General features: G+C 37.5%; 1 protein-coding gene across 1 annotated transcript in view; it reads right to left on the bottom strand.

The window, feature by feature from the left end:
- Positions 1–419: 419 nt before the first annotated feature.
- Positions 420–23,858, bottom strand: part of LOC127438849 (uncharacterized) — a 687,566-nt gene continuing 664,127 nt past the window's right edge. Inside the window, exon 6 of the transcript XR_007896818.1 lies at positions 420–586. The gene's annotated coding sequence lies outside the window, so the exon portion shown is untranslated. The remainder of the gene's footprint in view (positions 587–23,858) is intronic.

Here is a 23,858-nt window from a genome sequence, read left to right as displayed (position 1 = left end):
TAAATTAATAATAAATAATCAATCTTAATGATTCAAAGAAAACAAGCAAGTAACATTTTGCATTTCTTTTTTGTTGAATTTAGGCTGAAATATGTATGACATGCTCTTGACAATCTTTTGAGGTTCACCCAAATAATATACACTGGCGGCCAAAAGTTTGGAATAATGTACAGATTTTGCTCTTATGGAAAGAAATTGGCACTTTTATTCACCAAAGTGACATTCAACTGATCACAATGTATAGTCAGGACATTAATAATGTGAAAGATTACTATTACAATTTGAAAAAAAACATTCAGAACTTCTTAAACTACTTCAAAGAGTTCTCATCAAAAAATCCTCCACATGCAGCAATGACAGCTTTGCAGATCCTTGTTATTCTAGCTGTCAGTTTGTCCAGATACTCAGGTGACATTTCACCCCACACTTCCTGTAGCACTTGCCATAGATGTGTCTGTCTTGTCGGGCACTTCTCACGCACCTTACAGTCTAGCTGATCCCACAAAAGCTCAATGGGGTTAAGATCCATAACACTCTTTTCCAGTTATCTGTTGTCCAATGTCTGTGTTTCTTTGCCCACTCGAACCTTTTCAATTTGTTTTTCTGTTTCAAAAGTGGCTTTTTCTTTGCAATTCTTCCCATAAGGCCTGCACCCCTGAGTCGTCTCTTTACTGTTGTACATGAAACTGGTGTTGAGCGGGTAGAATTCAATGAAGCTGTCAGCTGAGGACATGTGAGGCGTCTATTTCTCAAACTAGAGACTCTGATGTACTTATCCTCTTGTTTAGTTGTTAGAGCCAGTTGTCCTTTGTCATTGAAGACTGTAGTGTACACCTTTGTATAAAATATTAAATTTCAAGCACTGTATAGCCTTCATTCCTCAAAACAATGATTGACTGGTGAGTTTCTAGAGAAAGCTGTTTCTTTTTTGCCATTTTTGACCTAATATTGACCTTAAGACATGCCAGTCTATTGCATACTGTGGCAACTCAAAAACAAACACAAAGAGTTAAGCTTCATTTAACGAACCAAACTGTTCAACTGTGTTTGATATAATGGCAAGTGATTTTCTAGTACCAAATGATCAATTTAGCATGATTACTCAAGGATAAGGTGTTGGAGTGATGGCTGCTGTCTAGATTTGATCAAAAATGACTTTTTTCAAATAGTGATGGTGCTGTTTTTTACATCAGTAATGTCCTGACTATACTTTATGATCAGTTGAATGCCACTTTGGTGAATTTAAGTACCAAACAGCAAAATCTGTACATTATTCCAAACTTTTGGCTGCCAGTGCAGTATTTTCATTACTACCAGAAAAACAACACGTACGTTTAAAGTGTACATCCTAAGTGCCGTCTGTTGAGTTGTGGTTCATTTGAGCTCTAAATTAGTTAAGTAGCGCTAATTAGGTGCATAATTATCAAAATGAAAGCTCCAATCAGTGAAGCTTTTGCTGTCAGAGGCCTTCAGGTAACTGAAATGAGCTTTTATTTGACACATTGAATGGAAGACAAAATCAGCTAGCAGAGTGAATAATAACGAAAGTAAGTAAAACATTCTTAAATAGAGGTACTACACTTTGGGGCTTCGGCCCTGCTTATTTTTGTCTTGTTTTCCATGAAAAATATCTAAACATCCTTAAAACAAGAAAACATTCATTTAGAAACAAAATGTCTTAAGATATTAAGTCTTGGTATCAAATAAATCTAACAAAATCTTTTAGCCATAGGCTTGACCTAGATATTATATAAATATGCATCCCATACATTTTTTGTATTGTGTTTTTGAATCAATTGTGGGTGGGCTATTATTCTTAGTTCTTTTCCTTAAATGACTTTTCACAGTCTGGTCCCCGCTGTGCTGCCCGGTGACCTTATCCACACTGACTTTGGGGATTGTGGGATAGAGGTGCATCAGGTCACCTGTTCTTCAAGGGTGAAGCAGTTTTATTGCTCAAAGTCCTAGTTTGTTGTTGCTTGACGTCAGAGTTTGTTCTCCAGAGCATTTTCTGAGATATACCTTTGGTTTTTGGTGGTCTTCGGGTCGATAAACAAGGGGAACAGTGAAGTTGTTGGAGGTTTTCGGTTGACAACAAGCTGTTGTGATCTGTGCTGAAATTTAAAGGCAGAGCGTCTTTTACATTTTTATTGAAAAAGCAACCTCGCTGGGAGATAAGCGGTCCACGGTTTTTGAGGTCGGCTCAAAAACTCTTAATGCCTCCAGGAATAGTCAGTTCCAAGAAAAAAATATCATAATTACCAATCGGAGATGATTAGGGAATGTGCAATGGATAGATTGTAATATGAAAGTAATCAAAAGTTGATATGAACTCAAAGCTAAGTGATGCAACATTTGCAAAACTTTCAAAAAGCTACCAGCACACACACTCACTGATAACACACACACACACACACAAACAGTGTTAATCTTGTCAATGAAATTACTGATGAAAATTTTAATTGACGAAAGGTTTTTTTGTTTTCGTCAATGAAGACTAGATGAAAAAGATCATGATGATAATTTAACGATTTTAATCAAAACATACAGTTGAGGAAAATATGACAAGCAAATGAACGTGATCATGAACTAAGTTATGCGCTAGTCAGAATGCTTAATTTGCGTGGTTACGCAATTTCCGAAAAAATGCACTATACTTAACGAAATATCCTAGACGGTCTAAAACAAGGAATAGTCTCCAAATCGTTACAAACAACACAATAACTCCTAAAACAGCTAATACTGTTATACATGCTGATAAATCTTTAATATGTTCGATGCATGTTTAAAAAATTACTACCTTTTTCAAAGTAATTAGTTTGGTGTGTTACAGTTTGACACAACTGTCATTTCGCCCATTATCGTCAACTAAAATGTTGTTTTTGTCGTTTAAAATTATATGCCAGTCATTATTTAGTCAGTGAGCAAAACTGATTAAAATAAATGGGACACACATTATAATAGGTGTCTTTAACTACTATGTACAATTTATCATGTACATATGTGTTGTTGCATTGTACTTTTACATTTAAATTATCTGCAGTTAACTGCATCCCTAACACTAAACCTAACCCACCCTTTACTCTAAACCCTAACCCCTAACACTACCCTACTACTAAACCTACCTATACCTCAACCTCAGTAGCAGCAAATATGAATCTTGTGAGAATTTTGCACAACAACATGTTGTTACACAATAAATACAATGTATTGTATGTATTTTAATGTTAGTACAGAGTAGTTAAAGACACCTAAAGTGGGAACTATGACACACAAAAATATTTACCAAGTTTAAAAGACATTTTTGTGTGATCACTGCACACAAATGACCTTTAAAGTGGCAGTTAACCCAAAAATGGAAATTTATGACATGCATATATGTACATTGTCAATGACCCCATGTCTTTTTCCTGATCTCATGCAGTAGAACTCTCCTGGTCTTAAAACCCATATGATTTCAGGCTATGATTATTCACCACTTAATTGCATAAACTGCTGCTTCACGCCAGCTGTTTCCAACGTACTCCTTTCCCCCATCTCGAAACACCCCAGATGGCCGTTACGAGAAATATGAGCCTTTTTTGATGTATTACAGCCATAGAAAATTATTTCACGGTGGAGAGCACGATTGAGTTTTGAAGACCTTTTCCGTGCTGCACTTACAATCTACTGATGTTGGTCATCCAACTGGATAAATGGCCAGTCGTTCATTGTAATGTGCCACTTTAAAGCAGTGTAATATTTGGTGAATACTGGTTGATTGTAATGTGTTTATGAAAGTCAAAGAACTAAAGAGTTTAGTTTCTAATATCAACTTTACCATATGTCAGCTATACTCTTGGTAAAAAGGCTCAGTAAATGATGACAGAATTTTCATTTTTACATAAACTATTCTTTCATTTACAACACTCCACCAGTGTACCTGCTACCTTCATCTCCATCTTCAAGGGCCTTCATAGTGACTGCTCTGGGGTTGTCATGGAGTATGTCCTTCCTTGGAGTATGGGCACTGAAATGGCCCACACATCTGTTTCCACCGATAGGCTCCAGTCCTCTTGACGTCGACGTCAGCATAAGCTGCCCTGGGCCATGCTCTGGGCTTTTCCGGACCTCTGAGAAAGAGGACAGCTATTGTTCCAGCAGTCCGGCAGCTCAGCATCAAATGTTAGTGTGACATCCCGTCTCAAGCGAGCGGTCACGATTAATCGCAGCGACAGCAGGGACTTGCTGAGAGCAAGCGATAAGGTATCAGGGTTCGTACATGGCACCTAACGTAAACCAGTTGGGATTTGAGCGCCGATCTGCTGTGACGTGTATATGCTACATTTAATTCGAAGTCAGATGTAGGATATTCCTACTTGATCTCTCCAACTTACAATCCATACAGGTGTTTGATTGCTTAATGCTTGAAAATGATGTTTAGAGAAATAAATGCTAGCATTTGCATTGCATTGTTTAATGCTTCCTAATGCAAACCAGTTGTGCTTTGAGCACCGATCTGCTGTGACAGGTCATTCGAAGGCAGATGTAGGATATTACTACTCAATATCTCCAATTTACAATCTATAAATATGTTCCATTGCCCAACTGTCGAAAGATGGCATATTAAGATATAAACGCTAGCATTTGTAATGTGGTCGTTCTATTGACATAAAGATATCTTCTAGCAACCAAACTGTGCGGGATAAACTTTGCTATGCAGTGTTAGAAATAGTTTTTCAGGTGTACAATTATCAACAGAAAAGCAAATGTACAGTTTTTTGAGCACTTGTGTCAGCAAAAGTTTTTATTTTTCATGTATTGTAGGAACTTAGACTATGGGTACGTTTACACTACAACAATGTACTAAAAACGGAAATGTTTTTCCTTTGCGTTTTTGAAAAGTTTCGACAACGTTGTCAAAACGATCCCCGTTCTCACGGATCCACAAAAACGACTAAAAACGCTGTATTATGCATGCCAGGCCAGTAGTTGGCGATGTCACTTTATAAAGAAACACTCCGCGCCTGCGCACATAAGCATTCTTCCACAGAGCGGTGAATACTAACAATGAAGATGGCGATCTCTGGTCATAGTAGTGATGCAGTAAATCTACACTTTGCTGGAAAAGCGTCAATAAACTCAAAATCTTGAGCAGCACAAACACAGTCCTGTAGTCCGCCATTGTAGTTTTGAATGTCTCGCACGTTGTTTTGAAGTATTCGCGTGCATGCCTATAGACTGAACACGTAATACGCGTATGCATGACGTCATCGTTTTCACAAATTCGCGTTTTTGCATGTTTACACGGAGACGATAACGGCATCATTTTCAAAAACTTGCACTTTGAAACCCATTTTCAAAAGTTTGTGTTTTCAGGCCCCAAAACGCCGTTGTCGTGTAAACGAACAGCTAAAATGCATAAAAAGTTTTCCATTTTTAGTTGAAAACGTTGTCGTGTAAACGGCCCTTTATTGAGCGCATTTACATACACAGTCGTAATTATTTTTACTTAGTAAGCAGACAACGTGTCTGGTGATGGAAACGCCTTAAACGTCTTTCTTTATCGGGGTAAAGTCATAAACGGTTCACGCAAAACTTTCTTTAAAAACATTTTATTTTTTCCCTTTGACCCTGATTTCACATTTACCAGCGTTTTTAACTACTTTTCCAATTTCCAAAGTGTTTCGCACATGCATGTTTATGTTTTGACATTAAAGAGAATAACCAGATGATTTTAAATGTCATGTAAACACAGTTTTCTTGCGTTGTTGGATTTTTCAAATAAGCTGATTTTTGGTAGTTAACAGCATATTGTTGGGCATGTCAACAGGCTAACTGAGTGTGTTTAAATGTGCGATATTATACCGATTGTGCTTAATAAGCCAACAACATGTGTGGTCATGTAAATGCCTTAAAAATGTTTCCTTTATTGGGGTAAGGTCATAAAAACGATTTAAGCAAAAATCAATAGCATACATAGATTTTTGTGCACTACCACGATTTTCCGTTGCATGTAAACCGCTTTACTGGCATTCTTAGCGGCTTATCCAATGTGCGTTGTGTGCATGACTGTTCATATTTTAACATCAAAAGTAGAAAATCCGATAATCTGATGATTTCAAATCCCATCGAAATGCAGTTTTCATGCATTTTTAGATTTTTCGAATAAGCACATTTTTAGCCGTTATCAACGTATTGGTGCAAATGCATGTAAATGCACTCGCAGATTTTATTTGTTTAAAGTGAAAGTCTATCAAGTACAATCCAAACAATGCAGAGCTGTGGATTACAGCTCGAATATCGAAGTTCTTCGAGGTCTTTTCGATTGTACTATTCCAAGTTGGAAATTAGAAATTCTGACTTTCCGCATTGAATCGAATTTGTAATAGTGAACAGTCTTCCATTTTTTTTTTTACCTTTGTAGTTGAACACAAAAAGAGAGTTTCTGAAAATTTTTCAAACAGCTGAAAATAGTCCATACATGAGGGTGAGTAAATAATGATAGAATTTAATTTTTTGGGTAAACGGATTCAATAACTTGATCTACCAAACTTCTACTACATTTTTCGGAAGTTGTGGCGCTCCACTATTCTGTTTCAGAATAGACTCTGAATTTGATTGAGAATCCCACAACTGAACAGATGTCTTCTTAAATCGTTATTTTTTAAATGAATTTTACTGGTTAAGTGGCTTTGCCAGACGTGACAGACGCAGTCCTCTTGGGTCTAATGGATAATTCCAAACCTCACGGTTTTAATATTGCATTTCTGATATTAAACACTTCATCAGTTCTCTGCCTGGAGGGTAGATACTGCTATGACAGATGATAACATTTCCTGCTCGTTAAAAATGCAAGAGGCTTAGTCTAGAAACCTGGGGTGATGCGGGGACACGTCTCTACCTCTCAAGTGTGTTCAAGCTTGCACAATTCGTCGTCAGGCTTCATTAACGACAGGTCTGCTGTTCAGATTAGGGATTGGTGTGTGTAAGTGTGTTCACCTCTGGTATGTATGTTTTTGGAACGGAGAGCCGTGGTCTTTGAGTCTCGCTGAGGTAAGCACAAGAGGGAAAGGGCGATTGACTGGAATTATTGTCTGAGAGGCTTTTATTTGGGCGACTCTGAAACATCAAATAAAAGTTTACTCAGCTGGAATTGCGGTGGTCATATTGCTAATCAGCTGCAAACAGAGCTTTTTCGCTCTAAAACTTCCCTTTTCCCATACAAAATATCCCTGAAAATACATTGGCCCCATTAGTATTTAAAAGTATAGTTCACTCATGTTATTCAAAACCCGTTTGACTTTTTGATTTCTTTATTTCTTCTGTGATAACATGAAAGGAGACAATTTGGAAAATATCCTAGTTACGCTTTTACATGCAATTACAGTGAATGGGGACTGAATCTTTCGAACTTCTAAACAGATGCAAAAGCACCAAAAAAGTAGACATACAACTTGTGTGTGATATTTTGCAAATCTTCTGAAGTCATATTGTAGCTTTGTTAGAGGAACTTTGAGAAATTTGGTGAGCGAATCATACAGACTTGTTTTATAAATCAGATGAAGTGATTCGTTTAAAGAGAATCAGTTGGCTTAAAAGAATGATTTGTTCACGAATCGGACATTGCTTCTTCTCACATGAACATGGCAAGAAGAGCTAGGGCAGATGTCAAGATTTTCAGTAAATAACATTAATATTTTTGTCTGTTCATCACACAAATCTATCGTATGACTTAAACACATTGTATAGACAAGTTTTATGCTACATTTATTGTGATTTTGTGTCCTATTTGAAGCTTGAAAGCTCCGCATTCATTGTCATTGCTTGCAAGGAGGAGTCAAATGGGTTTGGAATATTATGAGGGAGAGTAAACTACGACAGAATATATGAGTGAACTATTCCAGAATTGACACTTAAGATATATGAATAAAATTGCAAATCAAAGCACTTTTATTGGGGTAGTTGATGCATAACATCTTCATGGACATTTTTTAATCATCATCAAGACTTTATGTTAGAATGTATAAGTTTTCTCTTTTATTCTTTTAAGTTTGCATCAGTTTTTAAACCTTTTTCCTTCGCTTGTTCATTTTAAATGGTCCTGTGGTGTAAAAAAAAAAAAAAAAGATTACATTTTTTAAATTAGAAATACTCCACGTAGTCTCTCAATTAATGTGAGGTCATAAGCTGCATGCATAATAATTATAAAATAATTATAAAAATTTGCGAAATGCTGTTTTTCTACCACCCTGTATTTGTCATATACAAATAAAGTAAAACCAACATTCTGTGTAACACTTTCTACACCCAGAACATTCGCCCAACTCTGTATAACACTTCTGATGCTTAACCGGAGATGTCAAAGGTCAGTTGACTTGATCTTGACTCACTGAATGACCGATGGGCCCAGCAGCCTAGACCTCCTCTCAGTCCCTTGGATCCTTCTTGGCATGTCTGTGTTTCACAGTTCCTTGTGAACTCCCGCAGCGGCAAATGTCATCTCCACTTCTGCTCTCTGACATGGAACAGTGAGGCATCGAGTCATTAACGCGTCCCTCTCTTCTCTACACACAAACCAGGCCACCTGCGTGGCGCCGAACCGCCTATGGCGCTAATTGGTGCTGCAGCAAGTCATAAATTAGAGGGCAGAGTGAGGTGTGAAGGACAGAATCAACAGCTCCGGCCTTTCACAAGAATTACACACTGCATGAACAAGCCAATCACTGGGCAGAAAACTACTCTGAAAAGTAAAGTTTTGATGATGGATGGATGGACAGATGGACAGACAGACAGAGACAAGTGGACAGACAGACAGATAGATACTGTACATAGACAAAGAGACGGGTAGGTAGGTAGGTAGGTAGGTGGATGGATGGATTGATGGATGGATGGACAGACAAGCGGACGGATGGACAGACAGACAGGCAGACAGACAAATGGATAGATAGATAGATAGATAGATAGATAGACAGACAGACAGACAGACAGTCAGACAGACAGACAAACAAATAGACGGATGGATGGATGGATGGATTTATAGATGGACAAGTGGACGGACGAATAGATAGATAGACAGACAGATAGACAGACAGACGGACGCATGGATGGACGGACAGATAGATAGACGGACAAGTGGACAGACAGAAAAAGAAATATACAGACAGATGGACTGATAGATGGACAAGTGGATGGACGAACGGATGGATGGACGGATGGACGGACGGACAGACTGTTTTTTTGACCAGCTGTGCTGGAAAGAGTCAAGTGATAATATGATCTGAAACAGCCTTGTACTCACTTCTCTCTGTCTCTGTATGACTACTGTGAATTCACAAACATGTAAGCATAGCAGCACTCTAGAGAGGCATTAGAGGCGAGACAGGCTACACCTAAATCAATTGTGTGATGCAGTAGCTGAGAGTGAAAAGAACAACTAATGATGCTGTTAGCCATCAAAAACCAACACTGGTGATGTTTTTTTGTTTGTTTGTTTTTCTGCATTTACGTCTGTACAACTACTGTGGTGTGTACATGCATTTCGTAGAAAATTTTCCAAACATTTTGTACCTGATAGAATAATAGTTCACAAACATGCTGATAAACTCTCTTACCTGTCAAACGACTGGCATCAGTAATAGTGAAGGCATTGAGGTATGAAGGTGCGCTTAGAGATCGTCATTATGACCAATTAGAATCCATTACCTGAAACAATATGCGGAGTCAAGCGCTTGGCAATTAGTACCATGCCGTAATTAACTTTGAGTTATTCTGGATGGATGCCTGGTATGAAATCATGCAAATGTTTTTCTTCATTACTATTGGAAATAATCCCAAAGGTGCGCTTTTGCACTAGCTAATTGTATTGTTGATTAATGTCTGAGTGTTAATATGCGACGTATTGGTAAGCATGTTCACAAGAAAAGGTTTAAGGGCGGCTACAAACTAGCATTTATACTGCATCATCGAATGCTGCAAATTCACTGATTTTAACAGGGATGGTGCGTAGCGGAAAAATGCAAGGATTTACGAAAGTGATGTAATGTGCCGACTAAAAGTTGGGAACATTTTTATTTCTGCTGCAACACACTAATGTAGGCATCCCTTGACCAATAAGGAGCAAGTATAGTCAAGGTTTGGCTGATTAGCATGGTCCAGTTAGCCCCTGCTTGTAGATGTTGTAACTACACCATTGTGGCAACAAAATGCATCTTTCTCCATTGATGTCCATTGAAAAGCAGCCGCATATCCTGACGTAATAATTGTTTTTACAAGACACATATAAATTGCAAATATTTCATTTTATTATAGAAGATGTTTCACCTTTTTTTAGGTTTTAAAATTATGAAACAGATGTAAATTTTTCCATTTGCTGCCTTTGACCTCACTGCTTGGGATAGTCGCTGGTAAAGGTCTTGGGATTGTATCATGTGGTCATCAACCAATCTGTGTTGTTATGATGTTATTTATCTGCAGCTCCTGAGTGATTAGTCACATTGCTTTTACGGCAAACACCAACCATTGACAAGAATGAGAACGCTAACTTTCTCCCGGTATTATAGTGTATTGCAGCTTGATTTCAAACTGAACCAGCTTTTTCCACAACGCTCAAAATAGACCTTGTGCATTCCTATCTGTCAAACACTCTGTAAGATCTTTCTCTACGGTGTAGGTACCCCAAAGCTGCATGCTCATGGAAATGCATACAACATGCATTTAAATCCTCACATGTAAGATGTGCGAGTCATTTTCGCCTTAGGTTTTATATCAAGGCGTTGAGCTAAGCCCAACAGGAAATCAAATCCCTCTAATCTCAAACCCTACCCTCCCTTTTCTTTTGACTCTGTTTGTCTTTCTTATCACCCCTGAGTCAATTACCGGATCAAACGGGTCTGTTAGGTACAGCTGTCGGAGGCGGACGCAAGCCCCAGATCTGATACTAGATTCCATCAGTTATTCCGCAGGTCAAAAAAAGGGTGCATGTCTTCTGTCAGTTACGTCTAACGCTCTTATAATTATGAGAATAACAACAACATTGAAGCCTCAATTGGTTGACTATCCTTCTGGGAAAGTTAGCTGGTCATTCCAGGTTAGTCTGGTTTGCTGTTTTTTTTTTTTTTTTTTGTTTTTGTTTTTGGAGGTAGGGTTTGGACACTTGTCAGCTGGCCAGGCTCAGAGACCAGCTAGATCAGCTAAGAAAGACCAGCTAGGACCAGCAATCTAGCTTATCTTAGAACTCAACTGCTGGGACTTCTATTGCACTTACTATATAGTCTTGTTTGCTAGTTTAAGAGGAGTTTTGAACACTTGTCAGCTGGAAAGTTTGTGAGATGGCCAACTATCCAAACAGCTGAACACCAGATTGGCTAGGCTAGGAGACCAGCTAGACCAGCTTACACCAGTTAAAACCAGCAAGCCATCTTATTTTTGAACTTGACTGCTGAGACTTATATAGCCTTTACAGAATTCCAGTGTGGAAAAAAAAAGCTTGCTAGTCTTAGCTGGTCTCCCAGTCAGGCTTGTCTAGTTACTTTTTGAGGAGTTTTGGACACTTGCCAGCTGGTAAGACTGTTAGACCCGCTGAAGACCACCTTGGCCAAGTTGGGACACCAGCAAGACCAGCTTGAACCAGCCAAGAACAGGAAACCAGCTTATCCTAAAACTTGACCGATGGGACTTAGGTATCCTTTAAAGAGCCTAGTCTGAACTCTCTACTAAAATAATGCTTGCTGGTCTCCCAGGCTGGTCTGGTGTTTTGGACACTGGTCTGCTGGTAAGCCAGGGAGACCAGCTGGCCAACAATCTAAACGAGCACCAGCTTGGTCAGACGAGAAGATCAGCTAGACTAGCTTGAGAACATCTTGGCCAAGTTAGGTGACCAGCTAGACCATCTTAAACCAGGTAAGACCAGCAAACCAGCTTACCTCGACCGCTTGGATTTTTATAGCTTTTACAGAGCCCTAGTCTGAACTCCTTACTAAAAAAAAAAAAAAAGGCCTTAGCTAGTCTTCCAGTCTGGTTATTTTGGTCTGATTTGCTGGTTTTAGAGGGGTTTTGGACACTTGTCGGCTAGCAAGGATAGGAGACCAGCTGGCCAACCATCTAAACCAGCTGAACACCTGGCTAGAAAACTGGCCTGACCATTTTAAACCAGCTAAGACCAGCAAACCAACTTTGGCTGGCTTAAGCTTTTCTTTCAGCAGGTAAAGGAAGAATTCAAAGGTTGGTTCATGGTTGAGATATGTGGAGTGTTTGCCCAATACTTATTTTGACATTGATAATTTGAGGGCTAGAAGTTCTTCAAGGGTAATGACCTCTCACATCTTTATAAAGTATCTGTAGGTATTTTCTTTTTTATCCATCCAACTCTTTCATTTGTACCTTGTATAGAGTGTTTACCATCATATGTTCTTGTTTGGAGAAGAAATGGGTCATGGACAAGAGAAAACAGAAGACCTTAGAACTCGACCGCTGGGGCATAAAACAGACATTTATACTGTAGATGTTGTAGTCTATGTGATGTCCAGAAAGTTCCTGAGGCCTCAAGATTTTTGCAGGTGTTGCATGATCTTTTTGTAAATCTTTGGCCTTTTTGCATACTATAATTTGGATCCAAACTTTTGTGTGCAACTTGTGTGGCTTGTTGAGGAAAGGTGTGCAATTACTTTTTAAGCGACGTATGATTTTCGCCCTGTTGTATGATTAAATCCCATAGACTTTTGTAGGAGGGACCCGAGCCAGAATGTCATCGATACTTAGGGGGTGGACTCTTTTGACTAGGGCCTGTAAGTAACCACCCAAAATACCCTAGCAACTGCATAACAACATGCCAAAACCCAATTAGAATGCCTTAGCAATCGCTTAAGAACTCCCTAGCATCATAGCGGAAAGTTTTGTACAGGCAAAAAGCACCACTTTTCTTCAGTAAAGAAATCTAGTTCATGTTGTTAGTGATGTTTAATTTAGCTACCAGGAAATGCAGTTCAGGCGATTCAGAGAATCTGAGATTTTGTACTTGCTAATCAACTTCACTAGCATCAGTACGCCTCATCACACACTTAGCAACACGACCACTCTTCTTTCTTGCAGTTTTTTCTCTGCGTTCATTGCAGTACACTCACTGTTGCAGTTTGTTGACTTCTAAGAGACTGTACTCAATTTGATCAAGACACTCAGACATGTCGAGACATTACTCCATTTCCGCTTGTGTATTTCTGTGTGAGTGTGTGTGCGCTAGCGCCTGTGTGTGTTTTTAAGTGTGTGGGTGTTGATGCAGTGTCAAAGATCAGAACAACAAGCTTTTCTCTTCATTCTCTGGACTTCGATGATATTTTTAGAACTTTTTTTTCTTTGAAGATGCCTGAATGAAGCTTCAACCTCTTGCTGACCATGTCCTCTGCTTGCTAACATGAAAGACGCCTGAAAAATTCATAAATATACTGTGTATTTTTCTCAAAGAGCTTGTTCATACAGTGCAGGATGGATGTGCATGGCCTTCGGTGTTCGATGAACATGTAGAGTGAATCGATTAGCTTTCATCACGGTACAGTATTTAGCTCACATTAATGCAACTGCTGCATTTACCGGAGTGCAGCAACAATTTTACGGGACACCGGGGCTTGTTGTCACATTGGTTAAGTTGTCAGAAGGGCTATCTGTCAGCAATTATAAGGTTTTGAGGCAAAAGTCTAATTACACGAATGTGTTTTCTCTGGCAGAGGTTTTGTTTTTTGTTTTTAAACAACTAGCTCAAAATCATTACTTCTAACCTCAAACTACAATTTCAACATATCATATTTTTATAATAGCTCTTGGGTAAACATGGGAACACAATTAAACCACACTGGCATACATAAAGCGAGGATCAAATATATGATGAAAGTATATTTTAATTGAAAAGTTTGACCTTTTTTGTTTTTAGAATAGGGTATTTTTTTCATAAATGTCAGATGTCACATTTAATTGCCGTAATTTGTTGCACGTGTATTCAGTTTTACAAATTAAGGATATACAGATGTAGCAACTACCAATATTTTTCAGCCAGTTATAATTATTAAAAAATTATAATTATTTAAATTTAAAATTATATATTATAAAATGATTATATAATATTATATTATTATATAAAATGTAATTATTACAATTTAAAATATTTAAAATTTTAAAATTATTGACCAAATGAAAACTTAATAATTTTATTTTATATAATAATATAGTATATTAAAAACTTTATAATGACTTTATATAAGTTTATTTATAATTAATTGTGTACATTTATTGCATCATGAACAATAAAATAGCTTTTGTACCACTTTGTGCATTTTTTAAAGCAAAATTCCAATGCAAAACAGTGATCTGATGACAAATAAGGCAAAATATCGGTATCGGCCTTTTGTTCATATCAGTATCGGCCAACATTTTTTTATATTGGTGCAACCCTATATTAATACAGTTTATTAATTACAATATTTTAGCCGCCAAAACAATGGTTTTATATTTATTATGTTTTTACATTGTCCATGTTTGCTGTTTTATGAACTGATATTTGTTTTACAAGTTAAATGTATCTGAGAATTGCAGGTTATATTGTGACAACTTACCCCACACTATTAAATGAAATGTATATTTTTTCCTGGGCACCAACGGTGGATATTTTCAGTTGGTTTGCAGGCACATATGACAATGAGAGCAATCATTTTTTTGTAGTTTTATATCTAACGTCTACATACTGTTCACAGATTTAAAACATTCCCTCATGTCACCGTGGTAAATGCTACTGTGATATACATCACACGCCACAGGGGTGCACTTTAATATTCAGCATATATTTTAATGCATAAAGAGAGACGTCTGTCGTAAAACAAGTCATTCGAGTGAGATGTAAACGGTTTTCTTTTTTACACTCTCGTTCTTCATTATATCCACCTGTGTGTGGCTTTTCAGATTGCGTCTCATGTGACCAGCACAGTTTATTCTACGATAACTGTACAGTGTTGCACAGAAGCAATACAAAGTACATAAAGGCAGTGCGTAATAATTCATATACATGTATTGTGTGACAAAAAGATGATGCCGATTTAAAACATAAATATGAAAGATATTTTTCACTTTTCACACAGTGATGTCTTGAGAACTTGAGCGATGATATTTGCACTGTGATTTTGGGTGATGGAAGCAGATCTATAATTTGTTATTAAAAAGCACATCACCTTTTTAAGGTTTGTATCGCTTGTCTACATATTAAAGATGAAACCTTGATGGCTCTATGAAAAATTGGATAATATGAATATAGATTATATAACGTACAGAATATCTGAATCACACTAACTAGATTTATATTTCCTTATGCAAATGTCCCCACCATGCTAGGGTGTTATAGGTGGTTGTCAAGGTGTTGCTATGCTGTTGCTAAGGTGTTTTTTTTTTACATGTTAGGGGCTGTTAATACCGAATGCTTTCTTGCACAACGTCTAAAATGCAACGCTCCAGTATGAGATGCTGAAAAAACAGCGACATTTACATTTATGTTTACTGTAGTCATTTAGCAGATGCTTTTATCCAATGCGACTAACAAATGAGACACATAGCAAACAATTTGTCATACAAAGTTTAACAACATCTGCAGTATAGGACTGCCAAGTTCTCACAATGGCTGGAGTAAAGATGCTAGCACAGAAGAAAGAGACAGTGCAGATTAGGTGCAGTAGTTAGTGCAATTAGTGTGGGTTGGTTAAGTGCTCACGGAACAGATGTGTTTTCAGCTGGTTCTTGAATGCTGAGAAGGTAACAGCAGATCGTGTGGAGGTTGGAAGTTCATTCCACCACAGAGGAGTAGAGAAAGTGAACAATTGTGAAATAGACTTTGAGCCTCTTTGTGATGGGACCACCAGGCGTCGCTCGCTCATAGACCGCAGAGAGTGAGTTGGAGCATAGACCTGAAGAAGTGAATTGAAGTAAGAGGGTGTGGTTCCATTGGCTGTCCTGAAAGCCAGAGTCAAAGCCTTGAATTTGATGCGGGCTCCAACAGGTAGCCAGTGGTGTGAAATCAAGAGTGGGTTGACATGAGCCCTTTTTGGCTGATTGAAGACCAGACACGCTGCTGCATTCTGGATCATCTGCAGTTGCTTAATTGTGTTAGCTGGAAGACCAGCCAACAGAGCATTGCAGTAGTCCATTCTTGAAATGACCAGAGCTTGGACCAGGAGCTGTGTAGCATATTTACACAGGAAAGGTCTGATTTTCCTGATGTTGTAAAACGATGCAGTGCAACGGTCAAAAATGTTTGTCTAGTGCATGTTTACATAAGAAAACAATTGAAAAACAGCTCTGACATGTGCAAAAATGCCTTTGCTGTGAACGGCCCCTGACTATGTGGTTGCTAGGTTGTTTTTCGCCCTTTATAATTTTGCATTATATTGCCGCATTCCATTCTTGTGTCATATTTTTGTGTCTACCTAACTACCAAAACCATACGTTTGATTGCTTCGAAATGTAAATGGCCGTAACAAAAGGTGGTGCGACGCTTGCCACTATTATAATTAGAGGTAATGGTTGCTTTTTGGAACTGATTTTTGGATCGGTTATCTGCAAAAATCTATGCCAATAGTTGCCGATATTTTTTTTATTTTTTTTATTACTTAATGTTCCTCAGTCTTTCATCATTGACAAATTCATCCATATTTTTATCCTCACTTCAATGTATATTTTGTTATTTCGATTACATCATCAAGTATTTTAAATTTAAGCGAGGGCATGCAAATTATTTTTTGACTATATGGAAATGTGCCCCGTCAGCACATACATCATGTCTCCAACTTCATATCTTGAGAATAATTTAAACATAGAGTCAAGTCTCAGTCATTTCAAAATTAGAGTCCACGGTGTATTTTTGGCTTGTTTATAGCTAAAAGTCCTGCATTATGCACCAAATCTTATTTGTTTTCTTTCTGATTATTATTGGGATTTTGTTTGAACAATCAACTACATCTGGGATTTTATTAATTTTGGACTCTTGTAGCCTCTGTGTCTTTGCCCGTCATAGTAAGGAAAGACTAAATCTGTTTTAAAAACTATCAGCTGATTAATCGGTGTTTCCACCAACTTAGTTAATGGTATCAGTCAACCTCTAATTATAATACAACATGCACACTTTAATCCATTTAAGTAAATTTTTAATACGTGTTGACAGCGATTCTGATTGGACTACAGTAACGCCAGCTACCCAAGTCGAGCTGCAGAGTCCAGATAAGACCCCAGTCTGTCCTAACAGCTCCATATCTTTAACCATCTCTGCTGTCCTGATGTAGTTTCTAAATAAACCAGCTCGTTTCGAGCTGATAAGATCAGAGAAGACAGAACCAGCCCGATGGAGCTGATACCTCGCTGAAGCCTGGGACTCTTGCCAGATTGTGCCTCCATCAAAGTAAAAAACCGGTAATGCACCGGTGCTTTATTTATCAACACAAATCCAGCCGAAAACCGGCATTCAGAGACAGAGGTCAGGTGCTGTCGTGTTCACTCGCCCACATTGATTCCTGATTCGTCCACAGAATTGCTGGCCAGGGCTCGGGAGATCAGATGGGCCGCACTGATTTGAGGGCTCGGAGAAAAGCTCTCAAGCCAAAACATCAAACCCTTTTTTTCTAGACCAAGCCACTCAACAAAGAGACAGTGAGGGACTGATGGAGGGGCAGGGGCCTTTTAACCTGTGCCGAGCTTCCTGTCGCTGAGCAAAAAGACAGGCCGAAAATACCTGAACATCATGGGGATGACATCAAATGCACTTTAAAAGCCACGGAAAAAATGACTCTGTCACTCTAAGAGACGAGATGCTGCTCAGTGGGTGTATGACTTACTGTACCTGAGACAAACACAAAGGAAACTTTATTTGTTACGAACTAAGGCTGTAACTAGCAATTATTTTGACAATCGACTAATCTAATCGTTATTACAATGGCTGAATGATATTTGGGTGATTAATGCAACGATTAATCGACGGCTCTTAATCGATTATTCGCATTAAGAAGGTGTGTATAAGGCATTAGGTGAGTGTGACAAGGAGGAGGGTGGGGCCGGGCCGTGACTATGCACGCCCGGCCCCCAATCGGGCTAATCAGCCGACGACAGGTGCAACGAGATGCGGCAGTTCGAGAGAGAGAGCTACAGGCAGCTGCCATGTGTGCGTTTATGCTTGTGTGTCTTTGTGTTTAAGTTTATTAAAAACATTACTTTGATGCTTCGTCCGGTTCCCGCCTCCTCCTTTCCAGGATTCGGCACCAATGTAACAGGGTTAAATTCGATAATTTCAATCAAAAAATATTTTAAATATAAATAAACAATTATATAATTTATATATATATACACACACACACACACACACACACACACATGCTAAAATATTATATAATTTATAATACATTAATATTATATTATATTGTAAACATAACTTATTATGTAATAACAATATAAAATAGATAATTGTTTGTCATATATTATAAATATATATAAAATTAAATAGTAATAATAATGAAATATTTTGGGTTTGGAACAACCTGCAGGTGAGTAAATAATGACAATTTCTTTTTTCTTTTTTTTTTTTTAGTAGAGCAAATTATTTTAAATTATTTATTTATTTTTTCTCCATTATTAAATAATTTTTTTAAGAGAAAAGGAAAGACATTAATTCCATTTGCACAGGTCGAAAAGTGAAAAAGACAGCTGTTGCATGTCTCGAATCTGGGTTTACTCATTGTTCTTGGCAAATGTGGCATTTACGTACAGATTGGTTAATTGGATTGTAAACATTTGCATTTAATGCCAAAGCACAGCGTCCAGCCACACAAGCTCCTTTTACACAGCAGGTCCCTGGAATACAACTTAATTGCTGACTCCAAATGTTAATTAGATTTCATTATGTGTAATTTGGGTAGTTTCTGTCAAGGGAATCTTTAATAAAGTACTACGGTGAGCAGCATCGAAAAGCTGTGTGTGATTATTTGGAGCTTTGTGAGGTTGTCAGGTGCCCAACCAACATGCTTAAACAAGCTGAAACCATTTTTGGCAGAATCTACACATAAATCAAAACAGAAAAACTGACATGTAAAATATTTCAGATTCAATTATAATATAAAACAATTACTTAAATAAAGTGGCGATGCCTTAACCAAAATGTATGAATAACTCTTAAAGGGATAATTCATGCAAAAATTCTGTCATTATTCACCAGAGTGACTCACCTGAAATACTTTTGCAGCAACGGTTTTCAGTCTGGCTCTTTCCCTTTAGTCAGGCGAGAATCCTGTCATTAGCCCTTCATTGATATTCTACATGCGCACTTAGCTCAGATGAACCCAGCTGACAGATCTGTCAAATAGTCACAGTGAAAGATAAATCAAGCTGTTGTTCTTGGTTCTGGATGTTGTGTGGTTTAACTAGTCTAAATTGAGAGCAGAAGAAAATGAATAAAGATAATAACGTAGCTATGTAGGAACGCCGTTATGGCGAAATTTGGGTGCCCAGAGGGGGGCATTCATGGGACCGAGATGCCACTGAGATGAGCTCGGTAAATCTTGTAAGTAATGTTGATGATGATCTATGAATAGGCTTCAAAAAACATGGAAGATGAAATCTGAAGAAACAACCGGACCTTAAAGTCACTTTGCGAAACATTGACATCCGATAAGTAAAAAAAAGTTGTAAATCCCGGGGTTATTTCGGTTACTTTTATGATACTTTAGGGTCTTTTTCTAAGCTGTCCACTGTCATTGTATAGAAAACATGGACTGCAATATTATGTAAAACTAAGGCGGTTGATTTAATGTGTTAATTCAGCACGATTAGTCATATAACATTTTTTTGCATTAAAATATTAACACAATCATGCACCCTGACTGTACGTCAATTCCGTAACTTGACCAATGGAGCAATTCAAGCTTCAAACACCACTACTTGAAGCCTCAGTACGCAATGAAATATTCTGATTATTATTAGGGCTTTCGATTTAAGGCGTTAATTTAGTGTAATTAATGAACTTGTTAAAAAAAATTCATGCCTCCTGACACGTGTATAACTTCTGTAATAAAAGGACTTACTTTCCCACCATCTCAGCTATTCAAGCTTAAGGTACATATAACTGTTTTTATGAGCTGCGTCTGCAGGGGGCAGTCAGCGTGCCTCAACAAACCTCAAAACGGTGCAGCTATAGATTGAAAGCTGAGCACACAATAAGCAGTTCTGACAGCTGGATGAAGCACAACAGAATGCAGGGGTCTCGAGACACGATTTTCAAAGTTTCAACTACTTTTAACTTGGCACAGTGTCCTAAAACTGCGGCGTTTATGATGCTGAAAACCAATGAGATAAATGAGACTAACTCATTTGCAAAAAAGATCGATTTTGACTGTGAGCTGGTTCAATTATATATGTATATATATATATATATATATATATATATATATATAAAGTATTGTTTATATTTAATTTATTTGAGGGCCTTTCTCAGCATTTGCGCAAATATTGATATGTGCGATTAATTTGATTAATTAATTGGTATGTTATATAATTAATTCGATAAACATTTTGAATAAATTGACAGCCCTTATTATTATATACTGAATTATTTTTATTTAAGGGCCCTTTTCAGCAAATATTGATATATGCGATTAATTCAATTAATGAATCGCCATTTCATGTAATACATTTGGTACAAAATAAATAAATAAGCAATTGACAGCCCTAATTAAAACCTCTCTTTTTTTTTTCTTTTTTTTTTTACAAAATAAAGAAAGTCTTTCGTGGAACAACAAGAGGGTGAGTAAAAAATGATATAATTTTCATTCTTGGGTCAGCTTTTCATTTCAAGTCTTCAGTTTTGAGAAAAACCTCGAAGTAGTCATGAAACATCGCGCTCCCTCTACAGTTCTGTTCAACTCGAGAAACAAATGGTTTGGGATGCCGTACGTAGTCGAGAAACATTTGCTTCGCCTTCTACCAAAGACGGATGTCTGCCGTTCACAGAAGTTGATGGAATGGGCCGTCATTTTGAGTGAGATCATGGACGTCTGTTGGTGCAACATCAGGGGAACGTATTTTTTAATAAAAGGAAGTGTGCTTGTGATTCCCAGTCTGATAGGCACATGCAGCGATGCATGGTGCAGTCTGTTGCGTGGGTTTGGTTTCTGAATGAAAGAGGGAACAGACTTTCTGAATTTGCTGTCCATCTTATGTGGCCTTTGTCATTGCAATCCCTGGTTTATTTCCTTAAGGAATTTCTTTTGAAGGACGTAAAATTCAATTACAGCGTGATCCTTTGATTTCTCTAGCATCTGGGGCATGCCTCACAGCTTTGGCCATCGCCAAAAGGCAGCACGAAAAATAAGAGAAGAAAATGTACAACCTACAAGATATGGGCCAGATAAATAATGTGGCTGTTTACTCATTTTGAGCTTTAAAAAATAGGAATAGCATACTACCATTCTACTTTTACTATTTCTGTTGTACAGTATTTATACTGTTTATAGTATTGTAAAGGTTAACGTTAGTGTTCCTTTAAGGCTAAAACAAAACAATATATTTTTCAGAGTAAAAATGTCATTACTTTCGATCAGTTTATACTTCAAGAAAGATGTAATTACTTCCAGTTCATTAACCAATGGAAATGTGACTTGCTAATATGCTAAACATTCATTTTTCAACTTTTTACACTAGCATATAGATTAGCCTTAAAGCTAACAGACATGGACTAAAAGCCACAAAGCCACAAAGCCACAATTTTGATTTCATAAGGTGTTAGAATAAAATCTAAGATCAAGTAAAAAACAAAATTTCTCATTGCTGAGAAAGTATTGCTACACACTAGTGTTTAACTGAAATTCACAAACAAATAACGACTCAGGGAATTAGGGTTGCCACCCTTCCCGTAAAATACAGGATTTAAATCCCGTATTTAAAGATAAAATGATGCGTATTGATTCAATACGGGACGTGATTTGTACCGTATTTAAGCTAGTCAGATGGCATCAAGGTGAAATTGTTCCACATCGCCAATTTAACATTGATATAAGTTGGAAAATTTGCCTATGGTGGGTAAGGGACCGTCTGAAAAGTCCACACATTGTGCTAAAACATGCAAATACTGTGGAGGGTGTGGTAAGGGACCGTCTGAAAAGTCCACACATGGTGGTAAAACTGGAGTTTTTTCTATATAAATGTTCAATAAGATCAAACAATGTATGAATACAATCGTAAAGACAAGTACAGGTGAAGGAAAAAAATAAACAAATAAAATAAATAAAAATTATATAAAAAATAAAAAATATGTATAAACCATCCAAAATGTATACATAAATAAGATAAAGAAAACCAATAATCGAAAAAATGTAAATAAATATATTTTTAACATATAAATGATGTATTATTTTTATAAGTCACAGGTCAGGAATGTTATCATTTTAGCATATAAGAAAGGATGTACAATTTCTATTAATAACACATATTAACTCAACGCATTTATTGTTAAAACTGTGGAGGATGTGGTTAGGGGCCAGTTTAAGTGTCCCTTATTTTAAAACTTCAAAAGTGGCAACCCTACAGGGAAGACAAGTTAACAATCATGTCTTTAATTACTTCCTGTTCATTCATCACAATGGAAATCTGCTAACGCTCATTTAGTCAACTTTTAGAGATACACTAGCATATGGATTAGCATCAAAGCTAGCAGACATGGACTAAAAGTCGCAAAACTCCTATTTAAAAGACAAACATTGCAGAGAAAGTATTGCTAATGTGCTAGGTTTTAGCTTGTGTCAAGTGTTTATTAACAACAAACAATGGCTAACTCTGGAGATTTAGTTTGTTGCTTCAGTTTGATTCTCGATTTGTATTTGCTGACAGAAAGTCTTGAGAGAGAGAGACTTCACCAGTTAGCAAAAAATTTTTTTGAACGCCTTGACGTGCAAACTGTATGTCCTCATGGAAATTCTGTAGAGAATTCACTGGCAGTTGACGAATCACAGCTTGTGCCTTCGTCCCAGAGAATGAGAAACGTAACATTCCCCTGATGCGTGCATCACATTTGTGAAGAGGTGATAAATTCTTAAACAGTGTCTACAGTGCACACGAGCGACATGACACAACACAATTTTTCTTGCTAATGATGCACACGGTGAATCTCACAAAAACATGTCTGGGTCATATTTCACCCATTTATAAATGCTGGAAAAATACATGGTTAATTATTAGTGATACCTAATGCATTTGATATTTAATAATGTTAATAAATAGTATCTGAATTGATCTTAATGGCCCTAAATAATCGGCTACATTAAGCAAAATATAATTACATTTTCTTGATTTGGTGGTGAAATATGACCTAGACATGTTCTTGACGGGTTTAATAAAAACTCTAGTTTTGTCATGTCACTCGCATGCAGTTTAAACACACCGTTTGTTTTGGAGTTGTCAGAGGTGCTGGAGAAACCATCCGCTTGTTGAGGTCAAGCCAACTGCTGTTGCTTTGCTTTTACCCAAACCGAGCTAGTTTAGGGGCCGTTCGCACGGAACGCTCCTTACACAAGAAAAAGCAAGATGTAGTGCCACAAACAGAACAAAACCCACGTGCCTTAAAAGTTTAGGTTCTTTTTAACTTAACATGCCGTGTAAAAAGCGCTGCGCAACAGTCAAAGATGCTGACTAGTGCATATTTACAGAGGAAAACAGTACAAAAATAGCACGGATGGACGCAAATACGCGTCCAGTGTGAATGGCCCTTTAAGCCTTTGTTTTGAAGGTTATTTGGCTGGGACACCAAGGAGAGCCAGCCTATGTTCCGTTGTGTGATTCCAGAGGCGGAGGGATGGGATGGTGGGGCATGTTTTGATGTA

This window comes from Myxocyprinus asiaticus, chromosome 50 (genome assembly GCF_019703515.2).
Source record: "Myxocyprinus asiaticus isolate MX2 ecotype Aquarium Trade chromosome 50, UBuf_Myxa_2, whole genome shotgun sequence".
NCBI lineage: Eukaryota > Metazoa > Chordata > Actinopteri > Cypriniformes > Catostomidae > Myxocyprinus > Myxocyprinus asiaticus.
Note: the sequence above shows the minus strand (reverse complement) of the source record. Positions and strands in the feature narration are given on the sequence as shown.